The 22,936-nt window shown below is 50.2% G+C and overlaps 1 long non-coding RNA gene across 1 annotated transcript in view; it reads right to left on the reverse strand.

The window, feature by feature from the left end:
* Nucleotides 1-3,771: 3,771 nt before the first annotated feature.
* Nucleotides 3,772-22,936, reverse strand: part of LOC132246431 (uncharacterized) — a 41,630-nt gene continuing 22,465 nt past the window's right edge. The window contains exon 2 of the long non-coding RNA XR_009457721.1: nt 3,772-9,340. This is a non-coding gene — a long non-coding RNA (uncharacterized LOC132246431). The remainder of the gene's footprint in view (nt 9,341-22,936) is intronic.

The raw sequence follows: 22,936 nt of genomic DNA on the forward strand, positions 1-22,936 counted from the left end.
CCAGGGGGCGCTATCTGCAGCTCCGATTCCTCCCCTACACCGCAGTCCACACCTCGCCAATGGACTAGATGTTCCTAATTATGCCCTTTTTGTCCTCTCTGAGCCTCCTCAGTTACACCACCCCCTCTCTGGGGCTCCCCAATAATGCCCCCTCCTCTGGGGCTTCTCGGCAACTGCCCCCTCTCCGGGGCTCCCCGGTAGTGCCGCCCCCTCTCTGGGGCTCCCCACACCTGCACTGGGGCTTCTCAGTAACTTCCCCCTTCTCTGGGCTTTTGGCCCCTCTCAGGGCCTTCTCTGTCAGGCCGCCCACTCTGGGCTCAACATGCCCGCACTGGGCTTCTCAATAAGGCCGCCCCCTCTCGGGGGCTCACCAGGCCCTCACTGGGGCCTCTCAGCAATGCCCCCTCTCTGGGGATTCTCAGCTGCCCTTCTCTAGGGCTGGGGTCTATGCACCCCAAACACTGCGCCCTCACGGACACTGGGGTCCTCACACTCCTCTCCGAGTTCCCTAGGAGGCCTCCTCCAACCCCTAATAGCCTCTCCCAAACCACCGCTCACAAACAACTACATAAACACAAGCCCTTTGGCTATAACACAAACAGAAGCCAACCGGCCCAAACAGTCGGTCCTACCAGAGACCCTTTAATTCTCAGCAATGTTAGATGTAGCTCCTGTATCAGGCTTCCCCTCTCTCCCAGGGCAGACAGCTCCTTCCTCTTTGGCAGCTGGTGGTCCATGAGCTTTGGCAGCCTCAAGGGTTTATAAGGGAGCCAGGCCCTGCCCCCTCTGGTCAGCTGACCTTCCCTGGTTGCCCCAGCAACCCACAGCTGGGCTCCTTATTTCCTGCTAGGGCTTCCTCCCTAGCAGTTTTCCCCTCTTTGGGAGCAGGGCACCTCAGTGGTCTGTGACACCTACCTTAGCCCCACACATGTGTCTAGCCCAGTGTCCTGTTCCTAGTATTACCTGGCCATGCTGAGGCTGGGCAGCTCTGAAATGGCTTCTGCTCCAGTAACTCCTGGGGCAGTCACTTGCTTTCCAGTTCTTAGAAACTCTTCTAATTCCTGGCTCCTCAAACCCAGACCGCACGTGCTCTTCTGCAGAGGTGCTTGCCGTCAGTGGGGATCTGCTTTACTCTCTGGAGCTGGCCATTCCCCTTTGGGTTACACCTCTCATCACAAGGGAAGTGTTTGGAGACTAAAAGGAGAGTTTGGTGTGGGCCAGATGCAGTCACGTAGAAGAATCTACATCTACCCAATTCTTATTTGATTTGGACCCTAGCTAATTATGTATCCCTTGGATCCCGTGACCAATCCAGCTAAACTTTCTCTTCCATACACCTGCCAAGTGTGGAGTGATCTGGCTGCTGAGAACATTCAAAGGTGGAATATGAAAACAGGGATTCTGCCCTCCTCACATGGCTGCCCGGAAAGGGAGCTCGCAGCTTGGCCTCATAGGCCTAGCCTTAAGCCCGCTGTTTGCTGCTCTACCCTGCTGCATGAATTTAGCAGAAGCCTGACTCCTGGGGTGTCTTCCCAAGCCTGCTTTTGACCACTGCAACCTAAGGCACATCCCTTGCCAGCTTTGTGCCTCACCTTCCCTATTAACAAAGTGAGGTAATACCAGTCCTTGCCCACCTCTGCATTGTGCTCTAAATCTCACAGGGGAAATAGCCAGACTTGTCTGTATCTCCAGCACCTCTAGCAACCAGTGAAAGCAAGAGACTATATCCACAAGCCTTACACACATGGCAACCACTGGGAAGAGCTATTGTGGCTTGAGAGAATGTAAGAGGATTATTTCAGGCCCCATAAATCAAGCTCTTTTAAGTGGAAAGCAGCAAAGCACATACCCTAAGCTTATGTTATTCCATCCTTGAGAACCGCAGCCCTGGCTATACCTCACGTCCAAAGCTAGACAGATGATGACCTTATTACCCAAAGGTAACAAGCCGGGCAGACATCACACCATCCTCCCTGAAATAAGGAGAAGACCTCAGGAGAATAAAATATGGTGGCTAATGTCAGCTGATAATGATGAATGTGCTATTGGACCTGATAGCAGTAAATCAGGAGTGAGCTGTATGCACAGCAATTGAGTCATTGTTCATTCCTTGGAGTCAGAGATAAGCCAGAAGAGAATGGGCGAGAACTGCTATCATGACGAGGCCTGAGTTGCAGAGACAAACACCAGAATCAAGCCTTCATGATTAAGGTGCGTGTCCTGCAACTTCCTAGTGACAATGGCTCTGCAGCTGTCCCCTCCCAGGAGCCTCTCCTCTTGCAGAAGATCACTGTGGCGAAGGCACTGGTGTCTCTGCTCCCATCCCTTCCACTTCCAACCCTCCCTTTTCCCAGTCTATTCCCTGCTTGGAAGAGCCCTGTGTCTGAGTTGTCGCTCTGCCCCCCAGCACCCTCTACCACAAAGCCCTGCAAAGGGAGTAAGATGTAGCTGGGCACACCGACACACTAGACGTCTAGAGAAATGAATTGTATTGTGGGGGGACTGAAAACAGACCTTGTTTACTTAAAAAATCTGTGCCTGGTGTGGGATGGAGTAGGGTTTAAGTTGTTGTGGGCTAGAGCAGGATGCCATATGAGAGAAGAACACAGCCATCCATCCAACTCCTATCTGTGTGGACTCCCAGGAGCCCAACAAGCCCAGGTCGCCTGACTGCCCCTTGAGTACCCCCTCTGAGAGCTGGGCAAAACCTGAAACATGGAGTCCAAAGGCACAGCTGCATCACTGCCAGGCTGGGCAGGGCTCAGGTGAAACCCCCAGCATGAGCCCCCTCCCGCTGGTGCCTGCTTCCAGTTGATGCTCAAGGGGACCTGCAGGATGACAGCAGTCCCCATCTTCTGATGCTTGGGGTTTGAGTCTGAGCCATGCTCCTGCCAAGGCAGCCTCCTGCCCCTGGGCTCCTAGGAAAAGCAATCTTATTTCAATTATTCTTTAGTGGCTCTCCGCGGGCGAAAGGGTTTATTTACTGTGAAATCCCTCAAAGTGTCTTTCCAAAAACCCTGCCAAGAAAAAAATAAAATCAAAGCTAAGCTCCCTGGAGAGCGAGTGTGAGCAGCCGGTGGAGTGCCCATGCCTGCCCCCACGCCTGCAATCCATCCTCCGCTCTGTTTATGTTACAGTCATTCAGTGGTGCATGGTTAGGTTAGCCACAGCTTACACAGTGCAGCCAGCATGACCATGCTGCTCCCCCCTCCCTGGGGCTGTGCTGCTCCCCACTCCACTCTCGCAACTGGCCCACCGCATGCACCGGCAAAGGCTGCACAGTAGCTGAGGCCTATTTCAATCCTGCTGCTAATGTAAACAGGACAGTCGATTAAACCTCGCTCCCGGATCACAGCAGCAATTTGGGCCTAGTGAGAGCAGCTTCCTCCTGGGCTGGGTTTCTTTTAGCCATGACAGTCTTTTCCAAGGGCTGGCACACACAGTGCCTCAGTACCTGTGTCTCAGGCACCGTGCAGACACTGCAAAAGTAGGGTGGGCACCGATGCATCCCCAAAATACAGGACAGCCCCTTGATGAGGGGTGGGACTACCAGCCCCCTTGGCCAATCAGTGGTGAGGGGCGGGGCTACCGCCTCCTCGGCGAATCAGCAGCAAGAGGTAGGGCCACCACAAAAAGACCAGGAAAATGGCATGAGCCTTGGCTTATTGCTGTTCCAATAAAATATTCATTCTCTTTTATTTTGCGCTTTTAATGACATTGAATGCAGACAGTAGCAATTTTGTTCATGAGTACCAAAATAATACAAAGTAATTATTATAACATTTTTATTATCATATTTATTCATTTGAATCCTTTACCGATAAAATAAAACCAACAAAAACAATAAAATATAAACTAAGAGGTAAAATACAATAAGAAAGTAAAACCATAGCGTTACAAATAGATAATTAAACATGCATACTATAAACTTAGTATTGACTAAGACTATTATAACTAATTTAAATTTGCTTCTCCCCCTCCTGGCTCCCCCTACCTCATGGTTTCACATATCCCACAGCTCTGCTGGCTTCTCCAGACAGTCCAGCCTTGAGACACCAGGGCATAGCAGGTGTGAGGCTCGAGCACCCCCTCCCCACACTGGGATCCAGTCTCGCTCCAGCCCAGCTCCACACTTGGGAGCCACACATTGCACAGGGACCTCACCTCCCCCCAATCAGTATTCAGTACAGACACTGGGCACCCAGGAATCTGCCCTGACCACGTACTGGTCAGAGCTGGGCTGAGTGGGATCAGTGGGCATTGGATGCCTGTGGCAGCGCAGCCAGCTGCCTGGCAGGACCTTCTCTTCCTTCCCTAGGAGAGAGACAGGTTCCAGTGCTGTACGTAGCAGGACACCCTAGGGACTCACTGGGTTGCTCTGTGGGTGCAAAGATGGTGACAAGAGCCTGCCCCAGTCCCACTGGAGTTCCAGCAGGCACAAATACAGTGCTCCGGCCATTACCTTGTGCCGAGGCAGTGAAGTGGGGTGTGGGTTCAGACCAACTGCCCCGCCCTGGCAGCTCAGCTCCCCCAGGGCCCAGCTCCACCCACACATGCCAGGGAGCTCAGACGTGCAATAGTGCCCCAGGTCTCGCTGTGCCTGCACACGCACTGCAGCTGCGGCTTCTCGCATAGGTGCAAAGCAACCAGCCCCTGGGATCCTCTACCTCCCTCCCTTTCTTCCTGGCTGGCTTGGGACCCCTCTCCTCTTGGCTGTGCCTCCTACCTCTAGGCACAGCCAATAGAATTGTGAGGACAAATGATTGACATGCATTTCCACCAGTGAACTGAAAAACAGGACTTTTTGCAGTCTGTTCCTCATTCAGAAAAGGACAGGGGACAAAGGATTTAAAAACAGGACGGTCTGGTATAAAACAGGAGCTGGAGGCACAGTCAACCCTGCAAACCCTCAAGTGCTTAAAAACCACAAGTCAGCCACTTTCCCGCTTCAGCCAGCATGACAATGACTGTGGAATTTCTCCTTTTCTTTCTGGGTCACATGTTTGAAAGCTGAGATTCCCACTCCATCACAGGACGCCAGAAGCTGGGCATTTAGGGAAAAATTATCACTAGAATGAACATAAAATCCTGGGAGAAGGCAGCCAGCACTGTGCCAACAGTCATGTATGGATTGCAGGAGCCCAGACTGTACCCCACTGCTGCACGTGCACAAATGTCTGGGCTCTACAGAATGGGACCCTACCATCTGCTTCACTATATCCCCACCCAGAGGACCCACCTTGAAGCTGTCTGCTGAGTTGGCGTCCCCATGGAACTGGGTAGGTTGAGGGCAGATCTGGGTTCTGAAAGAGTGGTCTTTAGTGCTGGCAGCTGTCACTTTTTTTCCCTTTTCCCAGCACTTTGTAGCTCCAAATTGTACTCAGAGCCACATCTTATTGGGGAAGCCTTCTTACTAGACATCTAAAGAGGCTGAAGCAAGGATGGACCTGCCTATGGGGTCACCAAGAGTTTGCCTGCCAGTGCAGAGATACACGCCTTAAGCAAAGAAGGCCTTCTGCAAGAGCGAGGCTCAGGGCTAGGATAGTAGCCCCTTCTGTAGAGGAGAGACAAAACAAGCTCACCCTGCACAGACTGACTTGGAGGGTGTTTCCTCCCAGCCTCCCAGCTAGGGCTCTCCAGGAGGCACAGATCTAGCCCAGAATGTGAGACACAGACAAGAGCCAAGCTCTTGATCCTCATCATGAGACTTAGCTGCAAAGAAGAATGAGTCAGCTCTGAAGAGCTGTCCCACACAGCATTGTTAGCTCTTGCGTGTCATCTCAAGTCTCCAACTAATTGGTGAGTTTCAGCAAAGCCCCAGCTGTTGAACTCAGGTGATGATGATGAAGTTGAAAAGAAACCAAGGGCATTTATACATATGCTCTGGGAGTGCAGGAGGGGGTGCTTTAATCAAAGCAGCTCCGAGAGCCACTCTAATTTTAATCTCCTGGAGTATCTTGTGTATGAGCATCCCCACACTGAAAAAAAGTGGTGGTGAAGATTTAAGTAAAGCTTGTTGAATGAGCTTTAATTAAAGCACCCCCACCACCATTTTTCAGTGTGGGGACACTGATACACAAGATGCTGGAATCTACTGGAGCATGGTAATTACAATGTGTGGCAGGGCGCTGTTGGTGCCTGCCACTTTAAGGGCCAAGTCAAGCAGCCAGCAGGTGTTTGATTGCACTGGCCATTTTAGAACCATGGCTGCCTATATAAACAGAGCAGATTGCTGCTGGCAGCCAGGTAGGAAACATTACCTGAATGAGCTGCTGTATGAGAACATCTGCAGGTAGGAGCAGAAGGCTCTTGGTCCTAGGCATAACCTAAAAGTGCACTCTGCCAGGAGTAGGTGACCTGGTGGGGCTTTCAGTGGTGTGGGAGCCTCCAGGAAAATACCAGACCAGTTACTACCCCAGTGGAAGATGGGTTGGAGTGCCTCAATAACCCTTAACCCCACATCACTGTGGGTAGCAGTTGGGGCCAGGCAAAGCTATGGCCACCTGAGCCCCCACTTGGGAGGGAAGCCTTGTAGCCCCAGTGAAGGGGTGGAAGATGTGGAGCCCTTGTAAGTGTAGGCCCCCAGTAAGAGGGTGGATGTGGAGCCCCAGTGATGGGGAAACCAGAGGGCTGGGAGCCTAGTATGTGTGTGTGAGTTTGTGTAGAGTTGCCCTGGGAGGAGCCAGGGCAGGCTTGGCCCTGGTCAGGTAATTGGCTGGCCACTACCCTGATGATTGTTGTGGGAGAGGCCCAAAAGATGGTACATCTGCCACCCAAGGTGTGCATCAGATAAAGCCTATGGCTGAAGGGACCCACTCTGAGAGGGACCAAAGTTATTGATGTATGAAAGAGACCCTGTGAGAGGGGGTGGAGCATGAGAGGTGGGCAGTATGAATGTGTGTGTGTGTCTGAGGCCCGACAATGAGGGCTAATCTTGGTCCAGCTGTAGGCCATGAGCATTGTCAGCTGGATGCCATCTGTGAGGCTTGGGCTGCAGTGTAGGGGAGGAACAGAGCCACAGGTACTGCCCCTTGGCATTGGGGCAAGAATGGGCAGCCTCCCTCCTAATTAGAATCGATTAAGGAAAAACAAGGCATGGCAGGCGAGTGAGGTGGGTAGTTGGCCCAGAAACAGGTGGGCGGACCAATGGCAGACTGGCCCCAGGAAGACCCCCTGTTACACAATGCTCTGGCAGACTCGATTTAATCAAGTCTTTTCCAACAAGCTGTAATTACAGCACATTGGAGCAGCCTTGCTGCACATATATAGGCACCCCAAGTTCCTAGCCCTCCTGGAGATAGGGAAAGGAAAGCTTTTAAAAGCTTGGCAAGCAGGATGAATGGCTATAAGCAGAGTCCTGCATTGCTTGAGGACTCCAAGATAAAAAAAGATGAACATCATTACGCTCTGGGCCCTGATTCCTGATGTGTTAATGCTGCTGTCACTAGAACAGTCTCCCATGGAGCACAGCACTGGTACCATGCATCCTGTGTATTACTGCCCTTACTCCATAGTCACCAGTCATCCAACAGGCTCCATGTCTTTCAGTCCTGGAATGAACGATAAGGACACTGTTTTGCTCTACAGCCTCTTAAGATAGTCTCTCTCTTCCAAAACTAGTCCCTGTATCCTACCCTTGCTGTGTAGAGGCTCCTTGCAGCACCTCTCCACCCCAAATGCCTTCCCACTGTAGTAAATAGATATTGTAGCTCAGTGGCCCTCAACCTTTTTAGACTCGAGGCACCCCTCAAGAGCCTCGAGGCACCCTCCACAACTTATGGGAATCAAGGGGCACCCCATTTCAAAAACTAATTTATTACAATAGTGCTTACCTCCTGCCAGTGGGGACAGAGGCAGAACACAAGCCTGCTGTGATCTGACTATCCCCTCACACCCTTCAAAGAGTCTAGCAGCCTGGTTGAGAATCACTGCTCTAGCTGATGTCTTTGTGTTTGCAAGGAGCCCTGAGTCATGTCTCTGAAGAAGCCTTCCCTACTCATGTCTAGTATGAATCTGCCAGACTGTCATGGTCCTAAGCAGTTCATGGAAGGAGCATGTGTAATGGCTGGAGCATAGGTCTAGGGCTCAGGGCTCCTCAGCTCCATTCTAATTGTCCCAGTGACTGGTTGGCTGCATGCTCATTTGGGCATCAAGCCTAGTACTTTGCTTCACTAGAAGGCTGAGAAGCGTAATCAATCAGTGCTTCTATCCACCTTGGTTATTTACTTGGCCCCACCATCCCAGTATCCCACTACCTCAATACTTTCTGGATTTTTTCTCACAATACCCTATGATATTGGTCAGTACTATTAGCCTCATCTTACTATGGGGGAATTGAGGCACAGAGCAACTTTCCCAGGTTCATGCTGGAAGCCTGTGGAGGTCAGGGGCTTGAATCCAAGACTCCCAAATTCCAGCTGACATCCAACCACTGAACCAGCCTTCCTCTGTGTACATCCTTCTTTGCTGCTCTCAGATAAGAAAACATATCAGTAGAGCTCAGTGGGATTCGGAGGGACTTGGACCCAAACCCCAAATCAGAAGAGGCAGCAGATTCTCCAGGTGCTAGGTCAGCCAGTCCAGCTGCTTCCTCATGCCACGGTAACCTTCCCCCGGAGCAGCTGACAGCATGTTATCAGCTCAGGCCTCCTGTAACCTTGCTGCAGAATCCTGTTTTGATGAGTTTTCCTGATGAAATTTGTCACTGACTGTGGTCTCTCCCACCTGCAGCCCAGAGCACATGCCCCAGCCACAGCAGTTCCAGCCATTCACCTCATTTCCCTGCAGCTATTCTCGAAACAAGCTCGGGTTTCTGCAAAGGGTCATTGCCCAGCTCACCCTGAGGAGTGTTTACTATAACCTGGCTCTGTGGTCTCGGGCTTCCAGAGAAATGTGAGTTCCTTGAGAAAGCTCTGGCATGGACATCAAATGCTCTGACACCATCAAAAACCCTTAAGACAAACGCTATCTCAGCCCTTCCTCTATCCTGTCCTGACAGGTCACCAACCCTGCTGCATCTACCACCTGGGGAAGCAGCTTCCAGGAGAGAGAAGGGCTTCCCAGCTAGAGAAATTCCTGGCCAAGAGGAAAGGGTTTTGGCAGAAAGGGTCAGCCCGAGAGCTCAGTACAGTCTTGCTCCTGCCTTTCCACAGCAGGGCCATCGGCAGGAGCTTGGCTCTTCTGTCACTCGGTCTGACAGGCTCTCAATTGGCAGTGCTGTCAAATCCCAATCCAAACTCCAGTCTGATTCAGCCTGGGACCCAGGGCAATAATTACGATGTTGCTGCTTTGTCCTTTCCAAAGATCTTTGCAGCCCTGAAGAAGTTCAGCCTCACAGCATCTGTGAAAAGTAGGTCACTATTAATGTTGTCATTATTTTACCTGTCAAAAAGGCAAGGCTAAGGGACTTGCAAAAACAAAAGTATCCCATAGATTTCCTCTGGGTTTGTTCCTAGATAAAAACTCTCACTGAAATCAATGGACACTGTACACAGTGCCTCTGGGATTGGGCCCTAGGTCCCTCTTAGGCTTTGGGCCCTCGCTGGGCATCTGAAGTTTGGCATTTTCCTTTCCTGAGTTGGCACCTTTACTTCTATCTGGCTGTGTGCCTGTACAGACACCTCTCCAATTGAGCTGCAAAGGCCCCTTTGCATCCTGGTACCTCTGTGGTTGGGTTGGAGGCAACTCCGCCCGCAGAGGACATTGGCCCTTCTGGGTAAAGCTTCCCATCTCATGTCAGAACTCATTATCTGCACAGCCAAGCAGTCCGGCGCTTTTGTTATGCTGAACAATTTGTGCATTTTCCTGACTCTCCCCATTAGCCTAGACCTCAGAGCTCTTGTTTGTTAATGATGGGTCAGGAATTGTCTCTGGAATGTTAAATGGCTCCAGGAATTCATCCGTAGCAAACTCTTCTGTTTTAGTGCTAATGAGAGTTTGTAATGCTGGCCAAGGTCTCACAGCACATCCCCCCCCCTTGCCCCCCTTTACCCCACACAAACACCATGGGAGCTGCTGTAATGGGGCTTAGACTACAGCCCTGCTTTGTACATGATGGGATACACTGGAGAAATTTCCAGGGAAATAGTAATACACTGCTCATTGGACCTGAAACACTATTTTTCAGAGCTACTGCACGTCATGAAGAATGGTACACAAGGCCAGGCAGTGACGATGGTGCTTCTGGGTATCCAAGAATGTGGTGCTGGGGCTAATTGGAGGTCCCAGAGGCTGCTGCATAACTAGACCTGGGGCTGCTTGGTGGCCCAGAGCTTCCTTGGCTGAGCTGCTTTCCAGGGACCAAGTCCTACAGCCATTACTCACTTTCTGCACTGCCCTTCCTGAGGCCCTGAGAGCTCTGCCTGAGAAACACTTCGGGGTTTGGCCCTAGATTTTGGCCCCTGCTGTCCTTCCGCAGGAAGTCCCTAAACAATTATGCTCCCTCAGCCATCTGTTCTCTTCCAGCAAATAGTCCATAAAACACACTGCAGCCAGGGGTCTGCGTAGTTTCTGCAGGAACATCACATACAAGAAAAATGTTTGCCGCGTCCAGAAAAGCTGAAAGGGACTCGGAGTCCACAGAGGTAATGGAAGGGTCACTACAGAACTGAAATGCTGTTGGTGGGGAAGGCAGACACGCCAAGATTGCCTTTGTTTTCTCTCTGTGACTTGGTAACATGCTGCTCACCACAGCTGTGCTACCTCCTGAAAGGAGACTCGGAGACCAGGTCCAAAAACTGTTCCTGGATATTCACTGGAAATCCAGGCTGCATGGTCAGGGACACTGGAGTTAGAAACTGCCAGACTGGATCAGTGCTGCTAGTGGGCTGGGGCAATCAATCAATATGCTGTCACGGGACTATTTTGTATGGTGGACTGATATAATTTCCCTTAGACTTGGCAGGTCAGTAGGTGGAAAGCAATTTGGTTTTTGTTTAACCATTTGGTAAGTGGAGACACATACTTCCAGAAGAGCCTTCAACAGCCAGGCTACACCATGTGCAGGATATGTGGTGCACTTGGGTGTATGTGCTTTTGTGTGTACTCTACAGTGGGCACACCGTATTGCAACGTAGCGTGTCACTACAGCATAGATGCACCCAGTGTGTTATTTGCACACACAGAAATAGCTGTCAGCTCCTGTCAAAACCAATGGGGACTCCCTTGTGCAAACCCAACCCTCAGGGATCATTTCCTCCTCCAAGCCCTCCTAGTAGGAGACTGGCTCCTGCCATACTGGATAAATCATTTACTTCTCAGGAGAATTCAGGAACATTATCCGTTTATCACGATGTTATAGATGGGTAAATCAAGGCACCAAAAACGACTGCCTGAAGTCTCCCAGCAGACTAGCACAGTTAGGAATAGACGCTAGGTCCCTGATGCCTCAGCTCTCTGCTCCACCTCTCTGGGTGTATCTACACAAGATTTTGCTGCAGAGCTGCCTAATTAGCTTCACAGTAGTCTCAGCGTCTACATATGCGGCCCTATTAGGCTGCAGTAAACTAATAAATGCCACCATAGGTTAATACTTGTAAACATAAATAATATCTAATGGCAATGTTATATAGTGCACACCAATGCACATGTAAATGCTGATGGGGCTGGCTTGGAGCACAAAGGTGCTTCAGTGTGGGGCCTGCCTGCCGACTAGTCCCACACTGGAGCACCGTAATGCCCCAGCCAGTCCCTCCGCAGCACGCTCAGCTGGGTTAGAGCAGCCCTGGGCTGGGAGGCTGACCTGGCTCAACGTGCTGCGATCCTGGGCACGCTTGTGAACATGGCACCCAGGAACAATAAACTCCAGCGTGAAGTGCACTAGAGGTTATTGTGTCACACTAATATCATGTGTAGATATGCCCACTGCCTCCATTTAAGAGAATAAGCTACACAGCTAGTTATCTAAGTACTATTAGCCCAGGACAACTGCACCTGCCCTAGAGGGCTGTTCCCTTTCAGAACAAAGGAGATCTATCAGGAAACCCTGTGCATGGACCAGACCCCAGTGACTGCTCCGATATGTTTGGGGAGATGTAGTTTGTGTGTAAGGTGCTGTACAAAATACAGTCTTGTGATTTTAGCTTCCAAGACACCTGAGGGACTGTTCAGTTCACATCCCTGCCGATAGCCCCACTTCCCTTCATCTAAGCAAATCTATTTGTTTCTATTTCCCCAGAACATAAGCAGCTAGAAAAACCGTGTTATTAAAGAAGCCATTTCGTGACAAGAAGGGGAAAATCATTATTCCTCAGCATATCCCTCTGGTGGGGAAAGCACACAAGTAACCTACATAGAGCATTGGTCTCCAGCAATCGCTGGACTCGTTTGTTCCCTTGACGAACTATCACCCTGCCTGTGTGGCGCCACTCTTGGAAGGCAGACCTGCAGGGGGCTAACCCTGACTCGCACCATGGCCCTGCCACCTGCTCTGGCACCCAGGGCTATTGCAGCCCTCCAAAGGTGGCAGCAGCTGATTCCTCTCAGGCCCTAAACACTAGTTTCCAATGACTGTCTCCTCTCATCAGCTCCAGGAGTAGCTTGTGCTTTCAATGCCTGCAGCGGCTGCCTCTTCTGTTATGAGAACAGCTTTTGTTTGTTCAGAAAGTAGCTGCTCTTTCCCTGCTACTGACAACCGTCCTGCACTTCAGGCAGATGTCAGAGGTCCCTCATTCAGCTATTCTTCATCTCCAGCATCACTGAAGACTGAATAATAGCCGACTTTCAGGCTTCTTTCATCCCAAGAGGTCGCCATTGGCTCCTGTAGCTTGGCCTTACAAAATAGCCCTGCGTGGAGAGCTTAAAAAGCCAAATGTGGGTGAATTAAACAGTGCTAAGAGCCAGGCCATGTTAAATAGTTAACAAACACTGCCAAGCCCTCAGTGGGGTTTGCAGAACACAAAGCCTACTGCCCTGCTTTGGGAGACCGAAGTAATTTCTCCTTACACTCGCAGGACAGGAATGAATGGGAGGTTGGGAATCTGTCCCTTGCCGTTTTCCATGGCGGAATTAACGCTGAGCAAAATCAGCGCTCAGCCACGAGTCTGAGCGTCCCCGCGCTTTGTTTCTATTGTGTTTCCCTCATCAGAAATGTACCTGTTAAGTGCGAGCGGACAGTTAAGTGAAGCAGGGAACCGCACCATCTCAGACATTAGTCATGTTAAACTAAACAGGGCCGTCCAGTCTTTGGATAGGGGGCCTGCCCCCACACTGAGATCCCACAGGAAATGGGCCTGGCGACAACTACCTTGTGCTGTCAGTAGTGTGCTTCAAAATGTGCCTGGGATTGCTAATAATGGTCAGATCGTGTCATTCCTGTAATATCACTTGGAACACCTTATTCCCCTTCCCTAAGCACAGCGCAGCACTCTTCTGCTCTGAGGGGCCTCCCCCTTTACTTCACTGCACGCTGAGGGTGCTCAGCTCCTGCTGGATCAGTCCCTTTGGTAACGGCAGACAGGAGAGGTTGTGCGCCATTGGTGAGTGACACGAGTCCAAGACAGAGCATTTACTAAGCCTTTGGAAACCACTAAGAAGAAAGGACCTCTATAAAATCAAACAACTGCCCAACAACTGTGAAGTAACAGAAGGGAAGCCAGCAGCATCTTTTAGGGAGGCAGGAACAGCACAAAGAGATGACAACGCAGTTCTTCCCAGGCAACTCACAGCTTGGACCAGGACTGAGAGTATAACAGGCATTGGCATTTCTGCGGTCACCTGTCACCACCTCTGCCATCAGCTTCTGGGCCTCACTGAGGTTTTTCTAGTGAGCTTGCCCAGACTGAACTGCTGGGGACCGCATTCAAATGCATGCAGCAACCACTAAGCCCAATGTCTGACTCATTCTGGGGTAAGTCAACCCCAGAGCTGGCACACCTAAGGTAGCAAGGGGGTGAGGCAAGCCTACAAGCATGCCTTTTTATATAGTTTCCTTGCAGGGGAGCTGTGGGATTCTGGGTAATGTAGTTTCTCATGTGCTGGGAATGGGTTGCAGAATTTCTTTAACACGCAAATAGCCCCTTCTGCTACCCAGCTTTGCTTTTCCCTTCAGACCTTTCTTCAGAGAGAACCACCACAATGAACATGCTGGTTGCATCAGTCAAAGGGGAATAAATCCCAGTTGTTAGTCACCAGTTTCCAAGACCTACAGGTGCCTTCAGGCCCCTTCAGGCCATCACCCCCTAAATTAGAGAGCCCTGCCCCCTGCCAATAGGCTCGATTAGCTCTGCCAGCCCTTTTAATGTCACTCTGGAGTTTGTGAATCAGAATCAGACGGGCTCCCTGGGGTGTTGTTAAGTATCTTCAGTTCCCTTTTGTGCCCTTCCCGGGCTCCTGGCAACCAGGAGTCAAAAGGTTGGAGGAAAAAGCCCTTTAAATTTTGTCATAGAATTTGAATGTGCCTTCTCCCCACAAACTAGCCCGCATAGCAGCAGGGCAGCTACAGCACAGGCTGCACATTTGTGGGATCGTGATTTAAAGGAATGGAATAATCTTTGTGCAATATTTTGTTCTCATCCAAAGGACCTTCTCTGGCCCCCAGACGAGAACTGGCTGCATGGGCGATACTAAGAGCCAGTCTCATGGATCCCCAGAGCAAGCCAGACTGTGTCAATTTGCAGGTGCTCCAGAAACAAGATCTGCCCTGGGATAGATCCTCATGGGGTGTAAATCAATGTCATTCCACTGACTTCAGGGGAACTGTGCTGCTTTGCACCCTCTGAGGATCCAGTCTTGTGTGTTATTTGCCTGACATAACAAATCTCTAGCAGGGAAATGCAGAGCAGGAGAGCGGGGGTGTCAGCAGTTAATAAAAGCAGTTCAAGTGCCCACCCAGTTCCTGGGAATTTGGGTGCATGCAGTTCAGGTCTTGCTCTGCCCTTATTTATCCATTTGCTGTAGAAGATGGTGTTGCAGAATTTCACTGCTCTGAATAATGATGCTCAAGCCTCTGCAGCTGTAAGTGCCCATTAGACAAATTGCACATTGATTTCTTCTGACCGACCCCTCTCTGCCTTCCAGTAGCACAGGATCTGGGGCAAGTTTCAATCACTCAGGTATAAGATTGTACATCAAAGGAAAAGACAGGTCCACAACTGCAAATTATGTTAATCAGTGTCATTCTTTTAAAGTCAGTGGAACCCTGTCAATTTGCAGCTGCTGAGCATCTGGCCCTTTCTGTTTAGTGGGGGACCACGATCTGGGGCTTAAGGCACAAGACTGTGCATCAGGTCTGCTGAATTCCAGCAATCCTTTTATGTTGTATAGCCCTGAAAAGTCACTTCCTTGCTTTATGCCTCAGTATCCCCCTCTGCAAAGGGGAGATAATAACCTGAACCTGTTTACCTTGCCCATGGTAACGTATCATTTTAGTCTCCGCTAGCAAAGCAATAAGGCAATGATCTGCATACAATATTCAATCTGTAATAAAGGCAAAAGATTTCTGTCAGGATGGTTAGGGCTCTGTGAACCTTCCACCCAGCCCTGAAGTGAGGTCTGTCTGAGGTGCTAATGCTTCAAATACCCTCTAGTGGTGGCTGTGAATAAATCACCGCTCTGCTGCCCAAAGTGCTTAATGCTAATGCTGGGCTGGACATATTTGCGTTTGGATAGTGAGCAGACACAGCAGTGTCGCAGAGTATTTCCAGCCCTTTGAGTCCTTCCCTACAAAACAGATTAACCCTTTGTGTGTATAATAGCCCCAGTGGGAGGCAAAAGGATGTGAATCTAGAACTGCAGACAGTGTTGGTTGTAGCTGTGTTGGTGTAAGAATACAGGCAAACAAGGTTCTTTGGGTAAATGTGATATCTTTTATTAGACCAATTTAGATAAATGTGATATCTTTTATTAGACCAATAAATATATCGCATTTACCCAAAGAACCTTGTCTGCCAAACTACAGTCATGCACTTCTCCCATTGAGGCCAAAACGAGCAGTAACTGACCCAGGTAGGTACAATTGCATGAGCCCCTTCAATGGGCCATTTCCTAGAGTAGGGCAAGGTCTCATGTCCTCCTTTTGTGGATTTACCAAGTCCCCACAATCCTGGGCGTGGAAGAGAACACAATGGATCCTCTGTATAAGCAAATACCTGAGAATGCACAATGCCCAGAACAAAACACACCTCTGCAGTTCCCTTGTCTTTCACTGGCATGACATTTGATTCAAAATGATCCCAAACCTGAAAAGAAAATTCAGCTGGGTGTGCAATGCACAAGTCAGCCCAGATCCCAGTCTGGGACAAAGGAATAAACATCTCCCCACAAGCGAGTGTATGGTAGCTCGTGACTAGGTTCTCTGTATGTTCTTCTGCAATGTCTGCTCCTAGTGCCTGTTTCAGACAGGATGCCAAGGCAGATGGAGCCCTTGTCTCACCCAGAATTGCAGCTCCTATATTCTATGAACTGGAACTGCTGCAGTTAATAAACCAAGCAAGGGACAGAACAAACTTCCCCAGCACCTGACTCTGCTGTGGTGATAACCTGCCTGCCAGAATTCACTTCAGGGCTCAAAGCCAGCACTGCAGTGGTGTGCATCTTCCCTGGCCTGTCCCATTGCACCTGCTTCCTTCCAAATTCTGCTCCACCCCAGCAATAGATGGTGCTGAGGACCCTGTGTGACAGGAGGCTCGGCCTATCCTCAGCACTGTGGGAGCCCAAAGCAGGGACCCTTCATGCTCACAGCAGCAAAACAACAAAGGTGCCATTTCACTGCCTCAGTACTGGGGGGCTGTCACCCCCAAAGAAAAAGGCTCTGCTGGAGCCGCTCCCTCATGCTGAGATAGATAATGAAGAGGAGCAAAGAGTCAGAGGACTTTCAACAAACCATTCAACCATTTCTTTAACAACTGCCACTGCAAGAAGCATCCCTGCCATAGAGCATCCAGGCCAGGCAAGGCCAAAGGAGGACCCACACTGCCCCGTTCCACCAAAGAGCTCCAGTACAACCTCCCTCAGCCTCAGACAACAGTCTCCAGAGGGTCCCTCTGCCAATGCCTGTAAGTAGGGGAGCCCCTCCCATCCCCAGAGCACCGGGGGCAGGTGCAGCAGTCTCATGACAAGCCACATCTGGGAATCTCTTGAGCTTTAATACCCAATTCTATGGATGGGCAAGGTGCCCAAATGGTTAATCATCCAGGAGTGAGTTTGAGCCTGACTTTGCACCTGCTCCATAAGCTACCCCCAGCTGTCTTGGCTGCTGGGGACACAAAAGCAGCCAGATGCAATTTTGGCCAGCTCACTCCCTTGCATGCCACTGGCTACTGAAATTGTCATGCCTTAACCTTGCTGGCGTGATGGGCCATTGAGACATGACCAACTTTTGACTCTTATGAGATATCAAGGACTTCCTAACACAAGGGAAATACAGAACTGTGACCGCTTGTTCAGGCAGCAGAATGAGGACTTAGGTCCTAGAGCAGCATCAGATGCCTCTGATGAGAATGTGGGAACCTACAGCCCTGGAGTTTTGAAATGTTTCCTTGTCTCCCTGTAAGGGGGAGTTGCCTATATAGGAGCTCCCTGTTGTTTAATGGAATTCAGTCTCCTAGGCCTGTTAATCCTTTGCAGAGGAAGAGGAATGTGAAGGTTCCTGGACTAAAGCTTTGGACAAACAGGTTTGAAAGCTAGGCAAGCATCACTTGCTAGGCAAGTGTGGGCCCAGCATCATCCAGCCAGGCAAAAATAGTTTTCCAGTCTCCTGCTCTGACCATTACAGCACATCACCTTCTTCTGCAACAGGCAATAGCTTTTCCAGCTGGGTTTAGCAGAGTTCCCCCGAAGCATCACCAGCATCTCAACTCCTCTCTAGTCTCCACCAGCATAAATGTTCCTTGCAATATCCGGTGCTGCTCATAGGCCACAGAGAGCCCTGCCCTGCCACTGACTCCTCACCTCATGGCCTTCACCCAGCCTCCAAATTCACATGATCCCTCTCAATTCAGTCGGGGCCTCGAGCTGCCCTGTGTGCTAGGCCTGCCACACACATCAGCTTGATTCACAATGCAGTTGTCTGCCGAGCTGCTGCAGCCAAGGTTGGAGAGAGAGATGGAAGGCGGCTTGTTGCTTTCCCAGAAATCAGTAGCTGGTAGGGGCCTGAGAAATCTCTCACGCAACCCACCCCTGCTGCTGCAGGCTTTAATCACTTCTCCGTCTGGCGGCGAAGCGGATAGGGGTTGTGCCCTGCACGGCCTGCTCATTGTGAGAGCGAACACATCACGCCTGTTAGTTTTATTAAAGGGCACTTATGAGCACATGAAGCCATTGGTTAACTCCTCCTGCACCAGAGGCTCCCTCTTGCTTCCTCAGCAGCCCTGCCAGGTAAAGTTAGGCCTGAAAACCTGCAGGGTATTTGTTTTGTTACTGTGAGATGTTTCTTTAAAAAAACAACAACATGCACAGAGAGTTTCCTCTTCCTTTTGCTCTAGCTGTGGCTGGGACAGGGGAAGGGGGAGGCATTCACTCCCCATTGCATTTTAGATTTTTTAGGGCAGAGATGACCTGGCTTCACGCACAGCAAGATCTGGCAGTCGGGAGCACCCATATGCCTATAAAGCTGCCAATAAATCATTTATGATGGGTGAAAATCCCACCTCCCCCCACACAAAGCACCAGCACAAGGCCTTGGCAGCTCCTCACCTACACTGAACTCTTAGCTGCTCTGAACCTTGTTCTGGCCCCCTGAACTTGTAGGAGTTTCACCAGACTTGCATGCAAACTAGCACAGCAGCAGCATGCAAAACAGAGCAACGGTCCCCGTAACCAGAACCTGCTGGCTTCTAGATATGAGTTTCTATTTCTGGGGGGATGGGACCCAGCAGGCTGAGTCAAAATAGGAATCTGAAGCACATTTTTAAGACTGAGACTAATTAACCATTGGATCAACAAAACCCAAGGGATGAAAAATCGCCGGCATTTTAAATCTGTATACCATAACCAGGTGCCTCTTTCCAAAAGGCCTGGTCTGGCTCAAACAGCACTTACAGACCCAGGGTAGGAATTGCTGGGTGGAACAAAGGGTCAGGGTAGAGGATCCTAATGGTTTCTCTGGCCTTATTTCCATGAGTCACCAGCACATAGGCTAGGACTGTCACTTGTGCTTCAGCAGAGGTGTAATTAGGAAGGTTTGTGCTCTGGGCCAGTGTCCCTTTCTCCTTTTGCTCCATGTGTTTCTCTTCCCCGAAACTGTTTCTCTGCAGTGCTCGAGACACCTGCTGCCGCCCAGCCCTCCCTGCTCTATGCTGAGCACTGCTCTTGCTCTCTACCCTATTTCTACTACTACTGCCACCGCCCCTTACCCTCACCACAATTCCCATCACCATCAACTGCCATAGGGAGCAAATTCAGCGGCAAAAGAAGCATCAAGTGGAGAAGCAGGATGCACCAAGGTGCAAACCTTACTAGTAGCACCTCTGCACTCAAGGGAATGATAGGAGTAGCAGGCGGTGGCTACCTGAGGGTGCTAGTTACATTATCAGGCTTCAGATCAATGCCTTGTGCTGAGCTGTCCAGAGCTCCTGCTCCCACACCAGTTCCCTCTTGCAATCAGGACCAAGCTGCACACAGACAGGCTGGCTCCATCCTCATGTTACTGTGGAACTCTTGTTCAGTTAACCAATATGTCATGCGCTTGTGAAAGGCCACAAGGTGTTAAGGGATGTGGTTCTCTGCTAAGCTGTTTGGTGAGTACAGGCACATATTCCAGAGGGAGGGTTCACTAGGTATGCTCCTTCCAAATCCTGTGGGGTGATGCTCGGAGCATGTGCACATGCATAGGAAATTAGGGCTGAAAGGGACCTCAGGAGGCCATCTAGCCCAACCCCCTGCTCAAAGCAGGACCAGCCCCAACTACATCACCCCAGTGAAAGCTTTGTCTAGCTAGATCTTAAAAACCTCCAAGGATGAGCTTCCACTACCTGTCTGAGTAACCTGTTCCAGTGTTTTACTACTCTCCTAGTGAGAAAATTCTTCCTAATATCCAACCTAAACTTCCCTTGCTGCAACTTGAGACCATTGCTCCTTGTTCTCTCATCTGCCACCACTAAGAACAGTCCAGCTCCATCCTCTTTTGAACCCCCCTTTCAGGTAGTTGAAAGCTGCTATCAAATCCTCCCTCAGTCTTGTCTTCTCTAGACTAAACAAGCCCAGTTCCCTCAGCCTCTCCTCATAAGTCATGTCCCCCAGCCCCTGAACCATTTTTGTTGCCCTCGGCTGGAATCTCTCCAATTTGTCCACATCCTTTCTGTAGCCGGGGGGGGAGGGAGGGACTCAAACTGAATACAGTAGTCCAGATGTGGCCAAAAAGGCTAACAGCATATGGGGCTGCAATGGCAAGTGTATAGACAATAGGTCAAGGGAAGCTATTATCCCCCTCTATTCAGCACTGGAAAGGCTCTCTAGTGTGCTGAGTATAGAGTGGGCCCTTTGTGCCACTCCACCACTGATACTGGCTGCTCATGGCATATGCCAGGTGTTGGGATAATCATAATGACAGATGCCATTGCCTGATCAGCCCCCTGGATCCCAGCTGCCCCAACTCAGAGCGCTGCCTTCAGTGAGTGCTTGCATAGTCCACACGAGCACTTCAGGTTCGGATGCTTCCCTGAGCTGTGCTGACCTCTTGGCCAGGCGGCTCCCAAAACTTCCTGCTTCCATCTGGGCCAAGAGAACCAGCTCTTTGTCACTTCCAGTCCCGGTAGGAACCAGGCAGCACAGAGGGGAGGGCAGAATGGAGAAACAGGGAAAGCAATGAAATTAGCCACCTCTCTGCCTTGCAAGGAAACAGAAAGACAGCCGGGGGCTGAGATCGGGCAGAGGATCAGGCCTGTTTCTTTTCCACTGGGATCAGTTGGCTGTTCCCTGGCACATGCACTTGCCTCTGTAAGAATTATGGATTATCCCTTCGAGGACAGTCCTAAGAGAGTTTTCCTCCCAGGGGCAGGAGGAATACCTAGGCTATCCCATCAAACCCATGAGACATGATCACTGGCAAAAATCATAGCCCAGCTCCACAAGAGCCAGCTTGCAAGGCCTCACAGTGTGGGATGGGTGACATAAGAGAATCAGAGCAGCAAAGCCCAAGCAGGCTTCTTCCGGCTGGCCTCCTTCTGCCTCCCAATTCCTACTGCCTGGTCCATACACAGACCTTACTGCCTGCCTAGGCCAACCCAGCCATGAGTCTCATTGGGCATCAGCAAGTCTCTCAGCTCTAGAGACACCTCTCCCATGCTCTGCATTGCTCGGGCAGCCCCAGATCCAAACTGATGGAAATCCAGTCTGGATCCAAATTCTACAACTCAGGCCCATCTCCAACCTGAAGCTAAACCTATCTACAGTAAATGATCTAGTGCTTTGCTGTCCCCCCACAAAGCACCTGATAAGCATGGGCAGCAAGGCAAGGCGCTGGTCAGTGGAATTTCTCTGAAAAGCAGGACCAACCATACCAAACAAGAGCTCCTGGAGCTGGGTCTCCTGAACTCCACCTGGTGCTCCTGGGATGGCAGGAGTGTGAGGAGGCTACTCCATTCACACCATCTACCCTTGCAATGCAATCAGTTGTGGCCTCTCTGCTGCTCCAAGAATAAGAGCCAACATAGGCAGCACTGCTTCCCAAGCAAAGGCATCCTTTACAGGGTGTTCTTATTAGAGACAGGCTGAAACTAGAACCCCTGCTGTGACTCTCACTGGGGTGGAGGACAGTATCCGCCCCCACTGACTGGGAACTGATGTGCAGGTTGCTGGGGTCAGCCACCAATGCTGCAGCAGAGCCAGGGACCAAACTCATATCCAGAGCCTCAGTAACAAGATTTCCTGGTTTGTGCTTGATACAGTTGCAGGGACCCAGACCTCTGGGGATGACATGGACTCCCATGGCTTCCAGCAGGGAATCGTGCTTCTTTTCTGTGCCTGTTTCTATTGGCACTATGACCACTGCCATTTTCTTTTCCCAGTTGGGTGCAGTTTCCTCACACCACCAAGGACGGCAAAGCCAAGGAAGAATGTGAGTCTGTAGAGACAGTGGGGAATGGTTAAATGACTTAGCCTAGGCAAGCACTGCCCAAAGTGAGATCCACGGGTTCTCCTCCAGGGCACAAGGAGTTTAACACAAAGCCCCTACTTTGACCAGTGTTCACGAGCAGTAAAGGCAGTGTCATGGGGACTCTGGCTAGCAAACTACAGCAGAAATTTGTGTCACTCTGAAGCCAAGGAAGACTCCATGCTGCCTTTAGCCAGTCCCTAATTCTTGGCCCTTGGACAAACATATCCTGGGGCCCAGCTCCCTTTGGTGCAGTTTTGAGGTCATGTTGCTCTTTAAAAACTACATGCAGGAGGTATTTTACAGCTGAGGCAGTGGCCTGAATTGGTTTGAGAGAAAATAAGGCACAGAGTGCTTTACTGTAAAGCAGGATGGGGCAGATTGAGGTGCATTAAGTAGGCGGTGATTATCCAATACCACTGCTTGTACTGTTCAGATACAACCAGTTTGTTCGTGTTTTCAAACTTCAGCACATCCCCTGGAATAACTTCCCTTTTCCTTTCTCCTCACTTGGTTGAGTGCATGTGTAACCTTCCTTTGCCCAACCCCAGAGTAATATTCTCCTATCCTCTGGTGTCATGGAGCTGTGGCCATTTCCAATTCAAAATTCTCCAGATTTGGGCTAATTTGAGACAACTTGGAGATGCAAAATTTGAAGCACCCAAGTGTACTGATAGCTTTTGAAAACATGAGCTGATAGATTTTAGTTCTTGTTTGTATCTACTTAACTTTAATGCCTTATAAACAATTGAAAGGAATGGTCACTTTATTTAAATAAATAAAATAGAGATTCAGCGCTCTCATGTTTCAGGTAAAGGTTGGGAAAGGGCCGGGTTCAATTCTCTGTTCTTCCCAGGGAGACGCAGAAAATTTCCATATTCAGACCCATTGTGTTTTCTTTTGTAGGTG

This window comes from Alligator mississippiensis, chromosome 16 (genome assembly GCF_030867095.1).
Source record: "Alligator mississippiensis isolate rAllMis1 chromosome 16, rAllMis1, whole genome shotgun sequence".
Lineage (NCBI taxonomy): Eukaryota > Metazoa > Chordata > Crocodylia > Alligatoridae > Alligator > Alligator mississippiensis.